We start from the raw sequence: 25,123 nt of genomic DNA on the forward strand, positions 1-25,123 counted from the left end.
CACAGTCATCTCACCAGCTGGGACCAATCACCTTACCCTAGACTAGAATTCCAGCGACACTAGCTTCCTGGTACATGGTTGGAATGCCATTCCAATGCCATTCCAACATTTCCCCTCACTGGAATTTCACCAATCTGTCCCAGGTTTCTAGGCCAAATACCTTTTACCCCGAAGGGAGTCCCTATGACCCACTTTCGTCCAGCGGCTGGAATTCCAGAAGTCCTGCCAACATTGGCTGCCTGACTGGAAATCCAAACATTCCCACTGAATAGCATTCCTGTTGACACGTGCCTGTACAATTCCCAGAAGTTTTGCAGACAACTAACAATATACAATTTGGCTCGCCTCATGGCAGCTAGTGGATGCTATACTGTATCGGTGACGGAGGGAGATTCTTGCATCGACTATTATTGCTGTGGGTGGCAAATTATCCAAAGGACTGGGATATTGCTGAGTAGGACAGTCAGTGCGGATCAGGTGCAAGAAAGTTATTCAAGGAAATCTTCAAGAACTGAAGTGTTGCAAACAGTTGGTTCTTTCTTATTTTTTTTTCTTCTCCACTATACTCCTCACAATAACCCTGTTGTGTGTATATTATAGTAGTAGGGGAAGTGCATTACTCTTCATTGTTGATACATATGCAGATAGCTGATAGCAGTGCATTCCATTCCTGAGGGCTGGTTAGTTAACAGATCTTAAAATGTACCAGGAATAGTAAATTTCTCCTGGCTGAAGGTTTCAGTTACAGGTGGGCTAGTTAATTGTGCCAGGGATAGTGCGATACATGACAGGGAAGTTTCAGTCGATTGCCGGTTTCAGTTATGTTGATGTTCACCTCAATCTTCGCCATGGCAACGTCCTTAGTATTGCCAGTCTCATTACACTTTGTGCATTTTGTTGTCTTCTCGGTCACACCTTAACAAGCTCTATGATATACCCGGTATGAAAGTGAAGGTTACACATATCCTATGTAGGTCGCAGTCAGAGCGAAGCGCGATCGCCGTCTATTTCAAAGGGGCTTTAGCCCTCCTGAAGTTCACCGCGCTCCCTTGGTGCTCTCATGGCGCTCTCTTGGCGCTCTCTTGGCGCTCATCGTTGCATCGCCATCCTCGGCGCTCTCACGGCGATTGTATGACAGGGTTCCATGCCATCGCCGAGTTGATGGCGCTCTCGCTGCGATGGCACTCCCACCGCGCTCCTACGGCGCTTTCGCCGTGCTCTAACCGCGCTCCTATGGTGACCTTGGTGATCCCACCGCGCTCTCACCGCGATGGTCAAATTTGCCATCGCAGCGAGAGCGTCGCAAAAGCGACGTTAAGTAGAATGGGGTATAAGAATGAAATCACTTAGTGCGGTATTCAACTAATCCGTGTAACGTTACGATTTCTTTTGTACACAGCGCCGGGCAACGGACAGCCAGGTAGCGGTCGGTAACATGATCCCGGTGAAAAGTTCATCAACCATGTCCCGGCTCGTAATACTATAATAACAACAGCTCCATTTGTAGAGACGTGGTGAGATATGGGTGGGCCGGGATGGATGAACAATGCCATTTCGTAACAAACGAAATCATTCAAGATTTGAAGACATTAATTTGTATACAATGTAACATGATTTGAAGATATTTCAGTTAATAAGTTGTATTCAGTGAGACATGCGATGGTTTTGGCATAGGACCTTGTAGTGCTGATCAGTATACGTATCTTGAAAAAGTGTTAATTGAGGGCTATATTGGCACAGAATTAACAAAGTGAACATTATTGCACAACAATCGTACACCGTGTATTTTAACGACGATCAAACAGTAAAAATAGAAGTGTAAAATGAAACCATCTTAAATGTTAATACAATTATATCTGGAGCCCTCATACCTCCATGTAATATTCAGAGCCTTTGTAGATGTATTGTTTCATCTGGTCTAATTGATTATGCAAATAAGGCTGTAATGATACTGATTATTTGTTTTATTTATGATGGTCGTCTTAACAAAAAATACAAATACTGTATTTGTTTATATTCCATCGTAATTTATGCAAATTTCTTGCATATTTACATGATCAAATGCATCCTGGCGTACATGCATATGTCAAAAGTAGGTAATTTCCAGCATTTACCACTATGGAATCATGACACATTGACATCAATTATGCGAGTTAGACTCTCACTTGCATAATTAATAGCTATTAAATTTAACACGATCCAAATCTAAATTCAATCTAAAAGGGAAAATCCAATTTATTCCCTTTTTTCGTATTGAATTTTTAAAAGGTCCAAAAGTATTCAAAGTTAAGCTGTTTAGTATATCATATTAGGCCAAAAGCCTCACATCCCAGCGCGGCCAAAAGCCTTCCGTCCCAGCGCGGCCAAAAGCCTTCCGTCCCAGCGTGGCCAAAAGCCTTCCGTCCCAGCGCGGCCAAAAGCCTCCTGTCCCAGTCACTAATCAACGGCGTTTTCCCCAGCCAATGGAAAGTGGCAAAAGTACGTCCCCTCCCTAAGAATTCAAGAATGCGTTTGACTGGGAAAAACAGCTGGCCAATTAGTCTACTCCCAGTGTTAAGCAAGGTGCTAGAAAGAGTTGTTCACGATCAGATTTTCCACTATGTAAACATTAACAATATTGTGTCAACAGCACAACACGCCTATCGTCCTAACCACTCGACAACAACTGCCTTGGTTAAGATGACAGATGACTGGCTGTCAGCCATGGATAAAGGGGAGCTTGTTGGAGTTGTATATATTGATTTTAGTGCTGCGTTTGATCTTGTTGACCACTGTATTCTCCTTGCTAAACTTAAATCTTATGGTTTTCAACCAGGTGTTTTAGCTTGGTTTGAAAGCTATCTACAGAGCAGAACTCAGGTTGTCTACATCAATGGTCAATTCTCAGAACCTCTGGGACTTGAATGTGGAGTACCACAGGGCAGTTGCTTAGGTCCATTGTTATTTACCCTTTATACTACTGACCTTCCGTTGACTGTATCACAATGTTCGACAGAAATGTATGCTGATGATACTTCACTGTACAAGGCAGCCAAGTCAGTCGGTGCTATTGTGGCAACTTTGCAACCTGATCTTATAGAATTGTCTAACTGGGTTAGTGTCAATCGACTAGTTATGAATGTACTGAAAACAAAATGTATGCTATTTGGCACTGCTCGCAAGCTTGCTCTGTTACCCGATAAATCTTTGAACCTTGTAATCGGCTCTGAGAAAGTTGAACAAGTAATCGAGGCAGTCCTATTGGGCTTACATATGGACCCGTCACTAACTTGGAATCTTCATACCAAATATCTTGTAACAAAACTCTCAGGAAACTTAGCCTATGTTAGAAGATATGCTTGTTATATACCTGATGATGTGTGTAAACTGGTACTTCAAGCCCTGGTGCTATCAGTAGTACAATATTGTTCACCATTGCTAGCCAGCATGTCAGATTCGAATATGAGAAAACTGCAGATAGTACAAAATAGAGCGTGTAGACTGTTATTAAAATGTACATCGGACACATCTGTTAGGCGGATGCATCTTGAGCTTGGTTGGCCTACAGTGAGAAAGAGATTCTCTTTAAGTACTCTGATCATGTTCTTTAAAGTCCTCACTAGCCACGAACCACAAAATGTGTATAATTCCTTCATACCAGTTAATTCATCCCACATGTATAATACTAGATTTTCTGTATCCAACAACTTCAGACTACCCAAACCTAAAACAAACAGTGGAAAACGTACCTTCCTGTACCGAGCAATTATGCTCTGGAACTCATTGCCATCTAACATTAAGTCACTGTATACACTGTCCAGTTTTAAGCAAGCTATCTCAAACATTGTCAACTAGACCTCTGACCCCTAGACACTGTGCTCTATTGTAAATACTCTGTGATTGTTGTATTTTAAAAAATGTATGTATTCATGTTGATTGTAATGTTGATTCATGTTGATTGAACCTTGGAAGATTAGCCCGTAAGGGCTAAAAGGTTTCTTAATAAACAACAATAAACAACAATCCCAGCGCGACTAAAAGCATCCCGTCCCAGCGCGACTAAAAGCATCCCGTCCCAGCGCGACTAAAAGCATCCCGTCCCAGCGCGACTAAAAGCATCCCGTCTCAGCGCGACTAAAAGCACCCCGTCCCAGCGCGGCCAAAAGTCTCCCGTCTCAGCGCAACTAAAAGCCTCCCATCCCAGCGCGAAAAAAAGCCTTCCGTCCCAGCGCGTCTAAAAGCATCCCGTCCCAGCGCGACTAAAAGCCTCCCGTCCCAGCGCGGATAAAAGTCTCCCGTCTCAGCGCGACTAAAAGCACCCCGTCCCAGCGCGGCCAAAAGTCTCCCGTCTCAGCGCAACTAAAAGCCTCCCATCCCAGCGCGAAAAAAAGCCTCCCGTCCCAGCGCGGATAAAAGCATCGCGTCCCAGCGCGACTAAAGCATCCCGTCCCAGCGCGTCTAAAGCGTCCCGTCCCAGCGCGTCTAAAAGCCACCCGTCCCAGCGAGTCTAAAAGCATCCCGTCCCAGCGCGTCTAAAAGCCACCCGTCTCAGCGAGTCTAAAAGCCTCCCATCCCAGCGCGACTAAAAGCATCCCGTCCCAGCGCGACTAAAAGCCTCCCGTCCCAGCGCGACTAAAAGCCTTCCGTCCCAGCGCAGCCAAAAGCCTCCCGTCCCAGCGCGGCCAAAAGCCTTCCGTCCCAGCGCGGCCCAAAGCATCCCGTCCCAGCGCGGCTAAAAGCATCCCGTCCCAGCGCGACTAAAAGCATCCCGTCCCAGCGCGTCTAAAAGCATCCCGTCCCAGCGCGACTAAAAGCCTCCCGTCCCAGCGCGGATAAAAGCCTCCCGTCCCAGCGCAACTAAAAGCCTCCCATCCCAGCGCGACTAAAAGCATCCCGTCCCAGCGCGACTAAAAGCCTTCCGTCCCAGCGCGTCTAAAAGCATCCCGTCCAAGCGCGGCTAAAAGCCTCCCGTCCCAGCGCGGCTAAAATCCTCCCGTCCCAGCGCGGCTAAAAGCCTCCCGTCCCAGCGCAACTAAAAGCCTCCCATCCCAGCGCGACTAAAAGCATCCCGTCCCAGCGCGACTAAAAGCTATCTCAAACATTGTCAACTAGACCTCTGACCCCTAGACACTGTGCTCTATTGTAAATACTCTGTGATTGTTGTATTTTAAAAAATGTATGTATTCATGTTGATTGTAATGTTGATTCATGTTGATTGAACCTTGGAAGATTAGCCCGTAAGGGCTAAAAGGTTTCTTAATAAACAACAATAAACAACAATCCCAGCGCGGCTAAAATCCTCCCGTCCCAGCGCGGCTAAAAGCCTCCCGTCCCAGCGCAACTAAAAGCCTCCCATCCCAGCGCGACTAAAAGCATCCCGTCCCAGCGCGACTAAAAGCCTTCCGTCCCAGCGCGTCTAAAAGCATCCCGTCCAAGCGCGTCTAAAAGCCTCCCGTCCCAGCGCGGCTAAAATCCTCCCGTCCCAGCGCGGCTAAAAGCCGCCCATCCCAGCGCGGCTCAAAGCCTCTCGTCCCAGCGAATATGAGTTACATGGTGCAATAACTCGTTTTATCATCTCCCCAAAATTAGCAGTACGATAATTTTTAGTTTTGTATTCAACTGGTATTCTACAATCAATGTTAGTACACATAGAAAGTGTCACACTCCACCGAATACTAGTATGTCAATGTTGTTCTTGGACACTGGACATGCGTATAGGGTATATGTAGAAAGTTATATATTCCTGGAAGCAGATTAAGAAATCCAAATAGAACATACAAGTATAATTTTAGAAGACCTCTCGGATAACCGGAAAAATATGTCAGTCTTCCTAGTTATCTTATAGCTTACCACACATTTTTGCGTCACATGAAAAGAGGCATACGAATATCGTTATTACCACATACTATAGACTTTTTTTTTCAATCTAGACTGTATAATGGCAACACTAAGTAAACGCCAGCAGTAATCACTCTAGGTGAGGTATCATGATCATATACTGTTACAAACGTTAAAAGAGCAGACTTTTTTGTCTTGGAACAGCCAAGGTGAATAAAACGACTGTATCATCTCGCACATACTAGGGGCGACATGCCAAGTTACCCCACCACACATGAATACAGCAAAGATATCTTGTTCTAGGTGTGAAGAGGCCACACTCCAGTTTATTTCTGGTTTCAATTAGAGGCTGCACACCTCAAATGTAGCGACTAGGGGTGGGTACCGGTACACCGCACCGGTACAAAACCGGTTTTTCTTATTGGACCGGTCCGGAAAAACCGGACCTGAAAAAATCACGTGGACCGGATGTTGGACCTATTGGAAAATGGACATATCATATGATTAGGAGTTCACACATTTCGGGTCTTACCTGTCGGGGAAATAACAAGAGCGAAGTAGAGTTACGTCTATAGTCATTTCCACCAAGTTTACAGTCAACAGTACAGCTACGTTTAAATGAACATTTATAATTTATCAGACGTAAATCATGCAGAGGGTCTCATTTACATAATTTATAAGAAAATGCTACAATAGCTTTCTTTGTTGAGACTTTCATACTCAGAGAAGATGTTTATGCAAATGAGGGCCTCATTTGTATAATCGTTGAGAAAAAGTTACAATAGGTCACTCGTAACAAGAGATCGCTGTTTTGTTGACAGCACTAGCAATACCCTACAATCATCACGTAAAACAATCTTTAAACATACAGTAGTCAGGCGAATGGATAGAACACGAATACTAAAACACATCTGCAACAACAAACATTCTACTTGCAAACAATAAAACCGTCGCCATGGCAATCGTTCGTTGATTGCCACACTTTTTTGATTTTGTTCCATTTGATTGGTGGCAGAATTCCACATGGGTATGAGCTCCGTGGGCTTGGTGACGCAAACGCTTTTCCGGTGCCACTAGTACTGCAGTCTGTTTTGCTGAAATGGACTGATCGATATATTCAGCAAGCCGTTCTTCTGAGGACGGATAAATGCGTCAACGATTATGGTCTATCAGTGTGGCATATGTCGTCATGATGGCACTAATGCATCTAATGTGTGTAGATTGAATGGCAGACTGTTCAAAAGTGAAAGTGAATCAGACTCGAATGAATCAAATGAGCACTGATCTTTGATCTTGTCTCCAGGCACGAATGACGACGTCGGGCTAGTCTGCGACGGCACACGGGACACGGACACAGGTGGAGGGGACCTGTGGAAAGGTGTCCAGTTTGATGACGCCGCCTACACAACCTTCACAGAGGGTCGCGTCAGATCGTCCCGGTCACTATCTGCCCTAAACCACGTCACCATAGACGGAGCCGGGGCGGCCTCCTGGCCTGCGTGGGACAACAGCACGGCCATAGCCATACGCGGAACGCCTCCGACCATGACTAATCTGAACATCGTCAACTCATTCACGTCCGGTATCAAACTGCTGGACATGAAGTCCGACCTTCGCATGTCGAACATAAACCTCACCGGTAACGGCGCTATCAGGGTGGAGACGAACCCCCTCTACCATGTCTATCTGCACAAGATGAACATACAAGACAACAAACGGCAAAGTCTGCTGTTCAGGGAGAGGAACCCAAGTGAGACACCACAAGACTTCTGCACCTTGGACACCACTGGAAACCAGATTACATTTCCCATCATCATTCAGGGATATTCCCGTCGATATTCCACCAAAGATTGCATTAAGGTAAAACCGTGTTAACCCCTGTCGATTCGCTTGTAAATACATGTCATCCATGCTGATGAGTAACGACAGGCTGTTCCGTGTGGTGGAAAGTGTAGTGCGCACGAATGTAGGAAAGACTACATAAAAAAGACACCCAGTGCCAAGACGTCAAGTGATACGTATGAAACTATGTTAGTGCAAGAATTTCACAATTCAACAAGGCATACAACGACCGATATAAACATGCAGAATCCGTATCCTTACCCCTTGTCTGAATATCCCATCCCCAGGTCATAACGACAGACCCGGGGCAGGTGATCACAGTACAGTACATCACCATGTCATCTGACCCACGGAGCGGACACTCGCCCATGATGTTTCAAGTTAGAGATGGAGCAGCTGTGGATGCACCTTTCCTGGACGACGGCAGCAGAGTCACAGCGGAACGCAAGTCATACTCCACCGGACAGAGCAGCATCTGGCTCCGGCTCCGGTCTGTGTACTACAGCGAGGATAGGTTCACCATCGTTCTAACCAGTCATGATACTTTAGGTAAGTACGACTTAGAACATGTATCTTTTTATCTATGCTGATCAAAATTACTCCTGTTGCATTTCCTTTACTGTCTATTAATTGAACGTATGTTGTAATTTCTATTGTCCTACCTCCTTCTTCCTTTTTTTTGCACTGTATTCCTTAAATGTAGTGTGTTGATATGCTAATGTCAACAACCAAAAATACATCACATTCATTCTTAATGTCCTTAGTCTCCCGTCCCATTTCCATACATTGCTTGCTTAGAAACGTTGTCTAAATCAGTAGATCTAAGTCACAGCCAAACCTTCCGAAGAAATGAGATTTGTTTGTATGCCTTTAAGTAACATGAGTGGTCATTTTGCTTTTGTACCTACATGCTTGTAATTTCGGTATTTCCTTCGCTTAACACAATCACGTTATATAACGTCAAACACACCAACAGGTCCATCCATCATGATCGAGAATTGCAAGGTCGCCAACGGCATCAGTTTGTCCGGATACAAACGCGCGGTGAAGATCGCAGGTGCCGATGTGTCGTCATCGGCGGGGACAGGTCTGTTTTCAGAAGGCAAGGGAGACCTTAGCGTGACACAGACGACTTTCACGGGAAACTCTGATGGAATTGTTGTAGTTAGAAGGAATGCGTTTGACCAGGCAAACATAGACATTAGGAACGTGACTTTTCACGACACCAGAAATGTAGGTTTGCGTCTGGAGAACCCCACGGGGCTGCGCTTATCTGTTGAAGACAGTCACTTCATACAAAATCAGGGCAAATCCGTTCTTGTTTCCGATTTCGAAACACTTGAGTCTACAATAATCAACACCGCGTTTTCTAATAACTCAGATGCTTGTATCACATTCTCAAAACAAGGTTCGGCAGATCACCCTTTCAATGTTGTCATCAACGGAAATAGCTTCTTTCATAACATCGGTCCGCGTATTGTTCATCTCGACATACCGGAGAACAGCGACACATCAGTGACATCTGTTGTAGAATTTGAGGATAACATTTTGGATGCTAACACAGTTGTGAATCCATTTCAAAGTACGTATGGATGTTCCCGCAAATGTCTCTATGCAGTTCTTGTCATACACGAGGTGGCAACAACACTGAAAGGTAATATCTTCACCAATCCGGCCGCTCGATATCAACTATCGACTACAGGTTCAGCATCACCACAACCTCTAAATGCAACGTACAACTACTGGGGAACTAAGGAGGAGCTGGACATTGTGAGGAGCCTCTTTGCCAGGTCTCAAAGATACACTTTGAGGGAAATATCGTACGCACCTTATTTTCTTTCCTCAGTGAAGGCAAACATAAGTACACCATCTGCCCCAGTATGGCCTGATTTCCACAGAAATGACAGTATCGGCGGTGTGGTACAAGGAGATCTCTACCTGTCCGCTGCAGGAGGCCCGTACTATGTGTCCGGTGACATCATCATCCTCCCAAACAGTTCTCTCTCCATCGAGGCTGGGACAACACTTGATTTCGCGCAGGACATAGGTTTGTTCGTTCAAGGAAGATTGGTTGCAAATGGCAGCGAGCAAGAAAGAGTACAGTTTCTGTTAGCTTGGAAAGACAACGACAGTGCGCCGTCTGGCAGGGAGGACTTCATCAAGCTTGTTGGCGGCAATCACACGAGGGAGGGGTATGTACATGTCTTTGCGAATGGATCTTGGCAGACCGTTTGCCGGGATGATGACTGGGTTTGGACAGATTCTGAGAGAGTTTGTCAACATCTTGGCTACAGGGGAATAGAGTCGGACGTCGTTGACAGGCGACCATTTTCTGAATCCACATGGCAACGCAACTTGACATGCGGCGACCTCTTCGAGGAAGGGGAAACGCGATGCGTGCATCCCATCAACACCACAGAATGTGCATCCGTTTTGTATGTGGTTTGCGAGTATACCCCCTGGTTCGGATTACACTTTACACTAACAGCAGCTCCCAGCATCCTGCGGAACGTCGACGTGTCCGGGAGCAGAACCGGACTGCACGTTGACTTCCACAGCCACAGGATGTCCGACATCCGCGTGCGTGACGTACAGGATGACGGTATCATTATTCGACACCATGATGCTCTGCGGAATCCCTCCGTATGTGACGACTGTAGTCTTGAAAGCATCGGAGGCCACGGCATACAGGTCTATTCCGCGCCTTCGTTAATCAGAAAGACTTCCATTGAGAACGTCGTAGGAAACGGCATAGACATTAGGGGCATCACACCAGAAGACGTCATGAAGGCAACATCACTGATACCACTTTCTGCCAGACACTCTATTTGCTCCGGTAATAAAGCCTTGGATCCAGGCGAACGTCTTTTAGTAGAGCTGACAGGAGTGGGTAGCTGCGTGGAGTTTTTGTCCACAGTGCCAGGCCACATCATTGCGGTACAGGCCATGTTTAAGACTAGCAATACAATGCTGTCGCTGAGCGTTCACGATGGTGGTTCAGCTGAATCAGGACAGGTATGGACCATTGATGACGAGGAGTCAGAAGTAATTGTTTCAAGCGGCCAGACCATTGCCCTTGTGTATGAAGCCTCGGGACCAGAAAACAAGACATATCTTCTGGTAGAGGCATTAAAAGATGACGACAGGCAACATCCAGCTGGTGACAACGCTAACATAAAACGGGGCATCGTTATTGAAGACGCAACCATATATAAAGCCGAAATAGGAGTTAACCTCGACCAATCAGAGAAAAGTAACCTACGCCACCTCCAAATTACGAATTCATCCGCAATGTACTGTAATCAGGGCATGAAACTGCTGAATATTTCGGCGAATATCATCGTAAAAGATAGCAGTTTGAAAGACAATAAGGAAACCGGCATCATAGTGGAAGAAGTAACACGAAACAAAGCATCCATCAGTTTGAATGCATCGGAAATCTCTTGGAATGGGGGAGCGGGACTGGAAATGACATTTTCAGATTCGACGTACGAAAAAGAAATCGTGGTCTCTGGATGTCGATTCGAAAGGAATGCGCTTGTGGGTAGTGAGGGGAATCCTGCAGTAAGTCTCACGGGACACGCTGCCAAATGGGACATAAGAGGAAATACGTTTGACAACAATCCAATAGCTGCGGTGGAAATAGCTGGAGCGATGTCGATGTGGAACTTTGAACAAAACTGGTTCATTCGTAACCGCGTTCAGAGGTATCTAATCAGTACCGCCGATGTGTCATTTTCTACAGTCACCTTCGAGGGAAATGCCTTTACTGACAATCAGGTAGAAAACGGTGGTTTGATGGATATAAGTGGGTTTGAAAACAACTGCACGATTTCATCAAACGTGTTCCAGAACAACTCGGGGTGGTATGTTATCGACATCGCAGTTTCTGGACATGGAGTCGATGGTACAATCTTACCCTTCGTCACAGTGTCTGATAACCGTCTGGAGGGCAATGTAATCAACCAGTCACATGAGTCTTTCGGCTGTGCTATTTTTGTTGGACTGATGCAGAACGTCCCAATATTCCAGTTCAACCGTCTGCATAACCCTCATTTTACCTGGGAAGTGTGCATGGACAGAGCCGATACGTTATCTGACAACGTGTTTGAGGCACCGCTGAACTGGTGGGGAAGTGAAGACCCAACTACAATCCGGGACAGGATTTTCGACTTTGACGATTGGAACGATCACCCTCTTGTCGACTTTAGTCCTTTCCTGATATCTGCAGAGGGGAATATGTCACGCCATTGGGTCAGGATCTCAGAAATAGGAGGACGGATCTTTGGCAACATGACACTTACGATTGATGGCAGTCCGTATCTTGTATCCGAGGATATCACAGTTCTCCCGAATGCAACATTAAACATCCATCCCGGCGTCGAACTGCAATTTGCTCCAAACATAGGAATATTGGTAGAAGGATCATTACAAGCCATGGGAGAGGAAGATAACAAAATAGTTATGACATCAGGTTCTCAGCATCAGAGGATACCTCCAGGCATAACAGCGGACAGGTTTTCCGGAATACGCCTTGCCAATGGTGCTAATCCATTCGAGGGAAGAGTGGAGATATTTGTTAATGGACAATGGGGAACTGTCTGTCATGATTATTGGGGACCATCTGACGCCACTGTGGCTTGCAGACAACTTGGATTTGGCCCAGTGGTAGATTACTGGCATCGCTTTGGTGGTGGATCAGGTCCCATATGGTTGGATAACGTCAACTGCAATGGGAATGAGTTTGATCTGCTTTCATGTAGGTCTAGAGGGATAGGGTCCCACAACTGTGATCACAATGATGACATAGGTATCAAATGTGGTCGGCAAAGAACAGCTTTATTCGCAAGAGACGACCACTGGGGCAACATTCGTGTCCAAACCACACACACAGAGTCACCGAGAGATGTACCAAGCTCCGTATTGCAGTATGTCACAATTTCTGGGGCAGGCATGTTGCATGGGATCGAGGTTCCGGCAATACAAACCATTGGTAATGTCATAACGCTGCATCACGTAAACGTGTACAACTGTAGCTCACATGGTATCGAACTGGTGTCACCATCAGAATCAGCAGATTACAACACTGTCAATGTGAACATGACGTCATCGACCACAGCGATGAAATTGGTGGAGTATAACAAAGATGTAGTATTGGAGAACATAGAGGCCACAGGAGGCAAGCATGGTATCCAGTTCAAGTCTCTTTGGGATTATAGTGTGACAACTCAGTTCCTGGAGACAAGTTCAGACATCTTTGTTGAAATTTGTGACAAAACCCCGACGGCGTATGTGACCTCTTCGACGATGATTTTCCACCGTAGCTCGTATCTGAACGGCTTTGCTAGGTCAGTCCACTGTAGTGTGATTATAAAAGCTCGGAGGAACCGTAGAATTCACATGAGACTGGACATATCATCGGTTAAGACAGGAAGTCGACTCAGCCTCCACCATGGGACATACAATGGAAATACAATCTCGCACTACGACAATGCACAAACATACGAGCTGACATCCTCCTCAGACACTGTTCGGATGGTGATGAGCGGACGTATCTATTTCACCTGCCAAGCTACAGTAGTTTCAAGTAACAGAACAGGTAAGGCCGGCATAATTTTACCATTAGATATGAATTTTAGAATTTTCTGAACAAGATAATGCCCCATCTGCCCAACAAGATATTATTACAAAACTCATATAGCTTAGAGTTGTATATATATGTGTACCCATCTTTGTGCATAAGTGGGTTTAGTTTATGATAGTCTGATTGTCTTAGCATATATTTCTTGACAAATTTAACAATTTTTTTTCTTCAAAATTGCTCACTCCGCAGTTCGGGTGAATCATGTCGTAGCTAACAGTGTGATTCAAGGAAACAGAGAGGGCGGACTTGTTTACACGGAACAGGGCACAGCAAGCACGCGTCTCCGCATCGTGAACACGGTCGTAAGGGACAACAGTGCTACGTCATCGTCAAGCCATTCGGCAGCCATTTCAGTTCGTGCGAAGGATATCCTGATTGACATGTTCAACAATACCGTGCAAAACAACAACGGTGGGGTCAGAGTACAGCTAGATGGACCGGAGACCAACAACACTGAAGAGACAAGAATGCATAAGATTACAAACAGTACATTCAACAACAACTACGGCTCAGACGTACTATATTTTGAACTTCTTCAGTCCCAAACGGACCATCTAATTCTGCAGGGAAACATAATGGAAAAGAACGAGGTGCCTAGTGCTGGCAGAGGCATAGTCACACTCACGGGAGTCCATACAGATCTCACGCAGAATACGTTCGGAGGAAACAATGGCGAACATGTCCTCAAGTATCAAGATCGAGACAATGGAGATGGCCATAGAAGCATAAACATCAGTGCAAACGTTTTCGAAGATACTATCGAAGTAGACCGAATTGTGGACATATCCGGAAACAGTACAAGAGTGGTCTCCGAAGAAAATGTGTTCCAAACTAACCAAGCCACTCTTATGCGGATCAGAGTTTCTGAGGGACAAGTCCAATTATTGGACAACGACTTTCACGGAAACAGAGGCCGGCTTCTTTCGTTTGAGCAAAGCAGTATGACTAGTGTCGAAATGATGGGAAACGACTTTCGTAACAACATTCGAGCTTCAAATTCTCTTTTAGACCTTCGTGGTGACAACTTCTACGCAATAACGCAAAATCTACTGTCAAATAACAGCGCTCCTATCATGATCAGAGTCTCCACGGCATTTCTGCATGATAACAGCTCAACCACTACAGATGTGTCGATGATTGGAAACATTCTAAAGGACAACATTTACTTCAATATTTACGACAACATCACCAGTCGTGACGTTGTAAGTTCATGCGCTGTTTTTTTCGCATCAGACCAAAATGTCCCAAGCTTTAGCAAGAACACACTGCAAAACCACAAGTTTCAGTATGAGCTATGCATGGATGCCTCTATTGCTTCCCTCAATAACATTCAGAATGCATCTGAGAATTGGTGGGGAAGTCAAAATGAAGACAACATTCGGCTGAGAATCTTCGACTTTGATGACAGAAATGACCGCAGGATCGTTAACTTCAGTCCATATCGAGCCAGTGAGTACGGAAACAACAGTATGTACGCGGACATCAGCAGAGATGAGGGTAGTATCTTACATGGACGGATACACAGATCTCTTACACTGGAGTCATCAAAGAGCCCATACATAGCCACAGGTGACGTCACCATCCTGCCAAATGTTACTCTCAGCATAGAGCCAGGTGTTGAGATCCGTGTCCAACAGGATGTTGGGATCCTTGTCTTGGGGAGTCTCCTGGCAAAGGGCACCAAAGAGGACAGGATAAGATTTTTACCACTCCATGAAATGGTCTCTTCCCCAGTAGCAAGTACATGGGAAGGGAACAACAGTAATTCGTGGGGAAACATCCGAATATCAGTTAGTAATTCTCAACTGACCATAGATCAGAAAATCACACTCGAAAACGTAGATTTTTTACATGCTGGTCAGCTACACGGACAAGACGTTCCTAGTCTGCAAATTATCGGCATTCACTTAGAAATTAGTGACGTAACCATCGCAAATTGCGTATCGGACGCGATTGAGGTTGTGTCTGCAAACCGTGTCAAGATAGATCGATTGTTTGCTGATAGCTGTAAGACTGCTGTCTCTCTCGCTGATATATCGAGCGACACTTACATAGGCTCATCGACCATTAGCTCGAACGAGATCGGAATCAGCATGACAGAAGCTTTAACCTACAGAGAGGTCTACATACCTAAAGGCCATGTCAGTTCCTTTGGATTCGTCGACATCTGTGATCACCAAAACGTCATCGAAGTACAGACAAGTTTGAAACTTTATCACAACTCCCATTACTCCACGCGTGTCTCATGTGTTAAAGTAGTCAGAACAAAACCAGAATTTCTTCTTCGCGCAAAGATATCGAGTCAGGACGTACAGCAAACAGTGACAATATATGACGGGGAGTTGCCATCAAATGATAAGCGCCTTCTTCACCTAACGCCTTCTACAGTCATCAGCTCCATGACGAAGAAAGTAGTTTTCTCTGTATCCAACAAATTGCTGATTGTGGCAAATGATCCGATAAACTTTCTAGTAGAAGTGAACGCCATCAGGAAGTCAGGTCAGTGTCATTTGTTTTCAGATTTTATTTCTAAGCCACGCATGTAATTGTCAATTTTTAATTGTCCTGTAAGCGTTGCCGAGATATCATTTTTCTGCCCTACTCACCTACATGCCATCAAAACGATATTACGTAGAAACAGTACAATGATAGCACGTATCGTTTAAATCACATTTCCTGCAGCCTATATATCATTTGAACTGTTAGAGTAATAGCAAGATTGACCTATATGCAAAGAATGCGGCATTCAAAAATTCCGCGCAACAATACAATTTAAGTATCAGAACTTCACATATTTTGTAACCGTTTGATAGCAATATTTGTAAATGTCTTCTATGCAATTTCTTTGTTCTGTCCAGAGAGCTGCAGTTTCGAGGATCTGTCATGCCCCTGGACAAATTCCCAAGACACGGCATGCCGGGAGGAGGATATAGAACAGGACTGGAGACTGCGGACCCGTGAAGTCGACCATCAGTGGTTTTCTGGACCACCGACGGACAAAACATATGGTATGTTCCATTAAACCAAAAATGTTTAACTTTGTTTATGTACAAATAACGCAGCAATCCGTCTGATTATATTTCACTACATACCGTATACATGGCAGTGAAATGTATTGTTCCTACATTTCTCTCCTAACCATGGGTATAGGAGTGAAATATTTTGTTATATGTCAACTGTGTGGCATGGGTGAATAGATATATTGCTATATTTCTTCACCCATGCCAAAAGTATGGGATGAAATAAATTTACATATCGTTTGTGTTTATGTTTCTTCTTCTATCTCCTCCTGTCAAATCTTCAAAGGTATTCATCTTGGACGATTGTGGGTCATATTGCCTGAAATTCTGCACAAGGGAAAAGCGGACCAATGCCCCGAGATTTTTTTTCATGTTTTACCGGATGGGAGAAAACATATTGTTTTAACTGGGAGAGATCGCGTGGCACAGCGGCAGCGTGTTTGCCTCGGGACTGAGAGGTCTCGAGTTCGAATCCGGCTGCGTGTCACCGATCTTGTGCCCTTGGGAAAGGCACTTTACACGGCTTTCCTCACTCTCCTCAGGTGAAAATGAGTACTTAGCTTCGGTCAGGGCCGTCCCTCGGATAGGACGTTAAGGTCCCGTGTCTGAGGAGAGCCATACGCGATGGCGCGGTGTGAGTGGTTCAAAAACCTACAGTCCCTTGGCCGCACCTGGGGCAATTACTGTCGTATTGAGGTCACCTGAGTGGCACCGAATGGCAGCTCGCTCCAGACCCTTTCGATTCAGCTAAGCTGAGGTCAGAAAAAACTGGCATGTTAAAAATTCTTCTGGAATCAACCAATGAAAAAAAAGAGGTGCGGTCCCGCTTTCCAGCTTTCAGAATTCGGAATAGGAATAGCTTTGGCATTAGATGAAAGTGGTGTAACATGGAGACTTCCATTTTGAAAAAGGGTGTTTGGGGAGAGCCCATTGTTGTATGGGGGGGGGGTCAAATAAATATCTATTTTTGAGTGGAATGATGTTTGGATAGTCTATTTCTGCAAAATGCTGATATGGAACATCATTTTTTGTACCGTGAAGAAGACAGTGGAGTAAAATATTCTGTATTTGCTCGCGAGCAAATACTGGCATTCCTAGTCTTCTTCTATTTTCTTTCTGTACATGCATTCAACGGTAGCGTTGGCATACGGGAGCAAAATGAATGTTCATCGTTAGTCTGCAAGGATTTCTGTTCTGTATTACTATTATATACTTTAGCTGAGATTGTGTGCATACTCCCAGAGCTGTATTCAATACATAAGATAATCATCTGCCTCCATGATTTGAAACTTTCAGGACTTTTAAGTGCAACTTATGTAGCTTTTATTAGATTTATAAGCTTGAAATGGACAAAGATAACAACAACAACAAAAATGAATTTCAGAGTCAGCTTACTACTCCCTCGGATGCTGGAGGGATTCATCAAGTAGTGCTATCCCGTCCCTCGAAGGGACAGACCCTCATCTCGATGGTCACTACAGCTCCAGAGAAAACCCCATACAGAAATGTCATGATGTCGTGGTGAGTCGAGGCTTCCCAGTGTTTGCCGTACGAAATGGCGGCCGATGCTTATCCGGACCTGACGCAGAGTCAACATACATGATGTATGGCCAGTCAACAGGATGTAGGTCAGACGGTGAAGGCGGCTCCTGGGCCAACCAAGTCTACAAGACTGTCAATGCCAATGGTGAGCATCACATGTACAGGTTTAATCATGACACTGCTGCAATTTCATATCGGCCATTTGAATTTCTGGTCTTCAATCTTCATTCTCAGGCAGACATCATGACGCGCACTAAACTGCGATGAAAATACTTGCGTATACAATATACTCAAGAACTCAAGGATCATGTCATGACTTAGCAAATTACAAAGGAAATGTTAACTTAATTTTTTTTTAGACCAGTACCTGTACGCCGGGTCACACTACGTCGGCCATCCGCAATACCAGATCCACGCGACATTGGAGAGTGCTGCCGAACCCGCCTCTACCATCTGTGGACTGTCGTTCTACTATTACCTCGGCTCAGACAGCTCTAACCACCCGGTCTCTCTCTCTGTAACCGCGGGAACTGAGTACAACAAATCTGACGTTTTCGCAGTCACTGCTATCAGATCCAGCGACTGGGAGCTGGCAAACATCGTTATCAAAGAAACTAAAAATGTCTCCTCGGTTGCTATAATAGCAAGGTATTGGAAGGGCCAGAGAACAAGTGTATCCATCGATGAACTAAGGACATTCTACTGCAAACAGAGTAAGTTGTGCCCCTATTTTCTAACGCATTCAATTGCTGTATATTATATTAGGCTATTTGCCAAATCACAATGCCGTTGATACGTATGATCAAGAGAATGTCAATCTGTTTTTTTCAGGTATCAAATCTTCAGTGATAATGGAAACTGTCGTTGAGAACAACAAAAAGAGCGGCATTGTGTACAAAGGTGAAGATGGCGCTGTGAAAGTAGAAAACTGTAAAATTGTTGGTAACGGCGTGGTGACTGCCGAAACAGAATCCACGCATGCTGTTTCCCTGACACTTAAGAAGACTTCCCTCATCTTCAAGAACAATTACGTCGCACACAATCAAAACGGAGGCGTGAATGTGAACATATTGGCTGGAACTAATTGGCTCACCAAGTCACAAAATGTCACCCATTCACTTTTGAATAACTTCATTTCCTACAATAACCAATCAGAGGCGCTGGTCATTCAGGACAACGATGAGGACGGGTATCTCTCCGTGCAACTGAGAGGTAACACAATCAGTCACAATTTTCCGGATGATACCAGAAACGTTATCGACATAGAAAATGCCGGATGTCGAGTTTATCGCAACACCCTATACAACAACACCGGTCTTCACGCTGTGAAATGGAGAAGGACTGTAAGTAACGAGACAAGTGTGTTCCGCGGTAACCGTGTGCTGTACAACTTGGGGCAGTCACCATCGTCAAGGATATCGGTCTTGACAAGTTCGGGCATCGAATATCATAACAACAGATTTGTGAATCCGGCCAACATCTTTGAAATAGGCAGCACGGACAGAACGCAAACATCGTCAGTGATAAACGCCACCATGAACTGGTGGGGCTCTGCTGACGAGGAAGTGATCAGACGACGGATTCGCGACGATGACGTGGAGTCAGAACTGACAGACATCAACTTCATTCCTTTCCTGACAAAACTTCCCCTAGTTACATCTTCAGGTTCGTATGTTTCAGTCTGTTATTCTCTCTGCATTACAGATGGAATTTTCTATTCATGACTTACACGTAATCAAGACTAACTGCCTACTTAAATGAAGAAATGTCAAATGATATTGTTACGTTGTGTCCTGTGATTATTGTTTGTTACAGGAGGATGCCCAAGTGACTGGTATGCCTCCACGTTCGGCTGTTACATGTTTGTGGTTGGGTCACTCAACTGGCAAGAAGCTCAAGAAGTTTGCACAGTGAGTTTGCGCAATCCTCTCATTTCAGAATACGTAGTAAGTTAAAAGTGAACAAAAAATTGTCAGTGGCTTAAGGCAATGGTTTGATTTTGACTGTTGTACATTAGTCCAATGGGGCACAAGTGGCGACCTTTGCAAGCCTGGAGGAAGTGTCGGATGTTGTCACCAACCTGATCTTCGAGGCGGGTGATCGGGGTGACGAACAGAAGATCTGGATCGGCAGAGGGGGACTGCCCGCAGTTGTCACGGGGATTCCCGGTCCAGATGAAGAGTTGCTGACAGTGGTCATTGATGAACCGCAGCAGGTATGGAATCATGCATCGTTCAGTAGTCGTTTATTTCACGAGTACTGGATTGACTGGAAGGGTAAGACAAAAGACATTTCCACACAATACCTGTTCATGGAGAATACACTATCTCCGTCTGCTTAGCTCTGAACCACACAACTGCGCAACAATACAGCAGAGGGGGCAGTTCGCTGTTGATTTCAATGGTGTAACGTTATATTTCATGCTGGGTGCGAAGCAGTCCTTGCTATAACTAGGCCAAGAAGCGAGGTTGTAACCTTCCGAATGTAAAGCGAGTACTCTAACCACTAGGACAGTGCACTGGGAGGTGACCTTGATTAATCATGTCCTGTACTTTAAACAGGTGTCACCCGAGATGGGCAGCCAGAGCAGCACAGCGGTCATCTTGATTTCTGGCGGGTCTCTGGTGACGATTGAAACTTCGCCTGCTGAATCCGAAAGGAATCCTTTCATTTGCAAGAAAGAACTTGGTAAGAACCTGTTTCTTGCATTGTCGCATCTCTTAGTTGTTACGTTTTGTAGTGCCCTTTGCAAGTCGCACATATGTTCACCTCTAATGAGTGATCAAAGTTCATTTACATAAAATGATGGCTTTCATGTTATCTCAAGCGACAACCATGTTTTTAATTCTTCACAGTTGTCCGGTGCCCGTTTGCGTGCTTCCATAGGGGACAGTGTGTCGGCAGAACGTGCATCTGTAACAGAGGCTGGGAAGGAGAAGCGTGTGCCGACTTCCACTGTAGAGATGTCAACAACTGTGGAGCTTTCGGAACTTGTGTTGGACCAAACAACTGTAGATGTAAGTTCGGATGGCAGGTACGTACACCAGCTGGCCCATGTTGATGACGAAATTGCAGAACACGCTTTTGAAATACTTAGTTTTAGTTACTGCATGTGAATGATACCAATACCGTACATTAAATCATCATGCATGATCATCAAATTCCAGGGGCGCGCATGCTCTGTGAGCTACTGCAATCGCTTCGACACGTGCAGAGCATGCGCAAGAGAGACCGGATGTGGATGGTGTGATTCGTCTCAGCAGTGCCTACCGGGTACCGGAAGTGGTCCAGATACGGACTCCTGCTCCGCCTGGTTTTACTACGGCTGTTTGACCGCTGGGACCATAGAGACATGTTCGGAACAGATTCAGGTGAATGAATCTGCAATGTGTATTGACGTTAAAATTTCAGAGAAATGGAGAGTCATGTCAGTGATGTAAGTGTTACTGTTTGATTAGTTGGACGTAACGCATGTTGTTGATGGTATACAGAAAATCGACTGTGAAAGGCGGCAGTGCAATGACACCCTGCCTTCGTCCAGCATAGCAACGTGCAGCAAATGTCTGGACACCCAATACTGCTATTATCAGCCGGTGAGTTCTGTAACTTTGTTGTTACTGTTATATCAGGGCAACGTTACATATGCTTTGTAACTGTGTAAAGAGTATGTCAGATGATGATGAACTGTAAATACTATGATAAAGTTTCGCCAAAAATAGTTACTCAAGCAACTGGATATGGTTTTGAAACGGTCAGACGTTTCGGATAGAATCCACTATCCTTCGTCAGTGACACTGAAGAGATCTGGAAGAAACAGGTCTTTTATACTCTAACTATGAATGAAGACAATTTCCGATGTCCAATAGGAAAGGTTGTAAGACAATTCAGATTGAAGACAATTTGGATTCCAAAGAAAACAAAGCTAAGCCAAAGTCAAGCTGAAGACAATTTGGATTTCAAAGGATATCAAGGCTAAGACACAGTTAATGCAAATGAGTCAATTAGCTCCTGTTGTTTTAGTTACAGGAGCTAAAATTTTTGTTGGTGGGGGGGGGGGGGTAGTGCTATGTCCCAAGTGCCGAAAAAGTTCCATACGTAGCCCCCTTTTCTGTTGAGGGTGGGATTGTATATTCTCTCATATATGGCCTCTCTAACTCCCCGTTCAAACCAGCGGGCTTCACGGTCTAGGATGTCGGTAGATTGGAGGTTGAAGGAATGTCCTTGGTTGTGTTCTAGGTGGTTGAAAATAGCAGAAGAGTTGCCGTTGGCCTTTGGTTTGCAATGTTCTTGGTATCTTGCTTTTAGTGGACGACTAGTCTCACCAATGTATGTGTTGTTACAGTTGGGTTCCTCGCATTTGAGTCTATAGAATACATTGGCCTTAGTACCTTTCTGTGGTTTGTCTTTTGGATGTACCAGTTTGTGTCGGAGGGTTGAGTGAGGTTTGAAGTTAGTGGCGATGTTGAAGTTTTGGAAGATCCGTCTGAGTTTTTCCGAAACTCCTTGGACATAGGGGATGGTAATGTTGGCTTTCTTTCTGTCGGTAAATGGTTTGCACTTGGCTGTTTTCTTTGAGTGGTCCGAGGGTTTGAGGGCTTTGTTGAAGGTCCAGTTTTGGTAGCCACATTTGTTCAATGCACTTCGGAGGTGATTGTGTTCCTCTGTTTTGGCTTTGTCAGAGGAAACAATGCTGTCTGCCCGGTATATAACTATGATAAAGTTTGTTTCCTTTACCCGGCTTTCTTGTTTCAGGACTTTTTGGGCTGCCATGGCTGGAACGAGACGAGATGTCCCCACGGAGTCGTCAGCCCAGACTACAGTGACCCATCGAGGATAAACCGGGTCCAGTGGAGGGACAACGTTCGTCCGATCGACCCTAACGTCACCACCTTGTTCCTCTGTCAGGTCACTCTGGCAAAGGAGTACGGTGCGGAGGCTGTGCTCTTCGTGGCTCCCACTCCGACTGACTTCGCTGTTGGTAACGTTGTCATCAGCGGTCAGGCGGGTGGGGTAATGCATCGAGTTCTGGACATTGGCCCCGCAGGTAACAGAATTTCCTAAATAGTTATAGACTAAGTATATTAAATGTGTGGTACCGCAGGGGTCAATTTAAGGCCCTTTGCTAATTTTGATCCACATCAACGAACTAGCGAAGGCCATCCTCAATACTTTATTTTATACTGTTTGCCAATGACACTAACATATTCCTTTCTCATGAAAACTTTGATTTTTTTTATACAACTGGCTAATCAAGAATAGTGTAAAGTAGCTACGTGGTTAAAAGCAAACAACTTATCAATTGATACTAAAAACTCTTCCTCATATTTTGTAGAAGAAATAAAAGTTATGACATCAGCAAGGCCATAAGTTTCTTACAGAATGTTCCTATTAGGAGAGTTGGGCTAAATTCTGTGGGGTAGTGACAGATGAAAAATTGAAATGGAAAGCCCATATCTCTGCCGTAAGTGACAAAGTTGCTAAAATAGTTGGTGTTATTGGGAAAATTGAATACACTATACCTCATAAGAGTCTCATAGCTATATGCAACAGCCTTATATACCCATACTTAACTTACTGTAACATTGTTTGGGGATGTGCCTGCCGTACAACTCCTACATCCTCCTATAACCCTCCAAAGGAAATTTACAAGAATAGCGACTGGTTCTGACTTTCACTCTCACACTGCTCCTCTATTTCAAAAGTTGAAAATACTAATCCATGATATAAACAAGTTACAGATCAGATAATTCATATTTAACTTTCTATCCAACAATCTCCCTGATATGTGTGATAATTTCCTAAACCCTAATTCTCTTGTACACAACTTTTATACCAGGCAAAGAAATGAACTCCGTATTCCTCTCGTTTTCACATCACTAGCACAGTCCTCCGTAAAATACAAATGTATTCCAATATGGAACAGTTTTTAGGAAGATATACAAACAACATCTTCTTTTCTAACACTTAAAAGTGCCTTGAAAAAACATCTAACAAACAACCCTAGCCCCCTGTAGTAGAATTATATATTCAGTCTCTATATCTTTATCTTTGAGTTAATTCATTACTTGATTAGCCTTATTTTCTATTTCCGCTACCACACTAGAATCTATGTCTATTAATTACTTGTATTATTTATCGAATGTAATTGATTTAGCCTAGTATAGGGGAGAAGGTCGTAAGCTATAGTATTCTTACGCTTTTCCTCCCTCCTTCACCTTTTTATGTATTGACTTTATATCATTATTATTTATTTATTATTATTATATTATTATTATTATTTTATTACTTCCTTATGCAAACAAATAAATAAACATTAACATTATTGTATCATGCTCATGACCGTCATAAACATTGTCACAATCCATGCATGAACAAACTTTTATATTCAGTTCTATTGTTGAAAGAATATGGTAAACTGTACTCAGAGCCGTTAGCTGATTTTCTGACCACTAAAGCTTAAGTTGAAACCTTCTGTTTTCCAACGTAGGTTCCTACGCCTTTGTTGTTGGCATACCTGCGGCTTTGGAGGAGACGGTTGCGTACAGCGACTTCCGGCAAAACGTGGAGCTACGGTCCATCGACGACAGCGCGACAGTAGAGGACATCCCTGACGAGGACCTACTGAACAGAGTTCTGAATGGCAGTCTGGCTGTGAATGCGACCATCAAAAACATACATGAGGGTGAGGAGATCTGGTCCTTTATTGATTTACATCAGTGATGATCTCCCATCACAACCATGAAAACATATTTTAGCAGTGTTAATGCTTTGAACATTAGGTTAGGCATCAGTGAATCACTATTTGTGTTGTCATGATGATGTCAGTCCTGTGTTGTTACTGTCACAGCATTGATTATCTTACCTTGTAACTAATGGGCTTGGTTTGTAAACAAGACTATATTGTGTGTTATCACAGGAGGTGTCGTTTACAAATGTGTCGGAAATGTCTACGGTGACAATGACAACGAGTGGAAGTCAGAAGTCCTTGTGATGAACTCCAGTCTGTTCTCCGAGCTGCAGCTGAGTGTCGGAGACTTTGTTGCGAGTACAGTAACGTCAGGGTGGATGGAAATCGTTGAAGACGTTACCGAGAGTTCCCCTTTGCTATTCGTGGCCACGACATTGACGAGGTGTGGCGGCGATGTACCGACAAAACCAAGGTATAGCCAGTAACTTGTCTCTGTTGATCTTAGTTGAAAAGTCTATTTGGGTCAAAATAAATCCGGTTTAAGGGAAAAAAGGATTTGGGAAAAAACGT

General features: G+C 44.4%; 1 long non-coding RNA gene across 1 annotated transcript; it reads left to right on the top strand.

Moving 5' to 3' along the window:
- The first annotated feature begins 20,504 nt into the window (after positions 1 to 20,504).
- LOC118413165 lies at positions 20,505 to 21,433 on the top strand. Its single transcript, XR_004830848.1, has 4 exons — positions 20,505 to 20,553; positions 20,721 to 20,899; positions 21,033 to 21,236; positions 21,357 to 21,433. It is a non-coding gene; the product is annotated as an uncharacterized LOC118413165 (long non-coding RNA).
- The last annotated feature ends 3,690 nt before the right edge of the window (positions 21,434 to 25,123 follow it).

The sequence above is a fragment of the Branchiostoma floridae genome, chromosome 4, assembly GCF_000003815.2.
Source record: "Branchiostoma floridae strain S238N-H82 chromosome 4, Bfl_VNyyK, whole genome shotgun sequence".
In the NCBI taxonomy this organism is placed as follows: Eukaryota; Metazoa; Chordata; class Leptocardii; order Amphioxiformes; family Branchiostomatidae; genus Branchiostoma; species Branchiostoma floridae.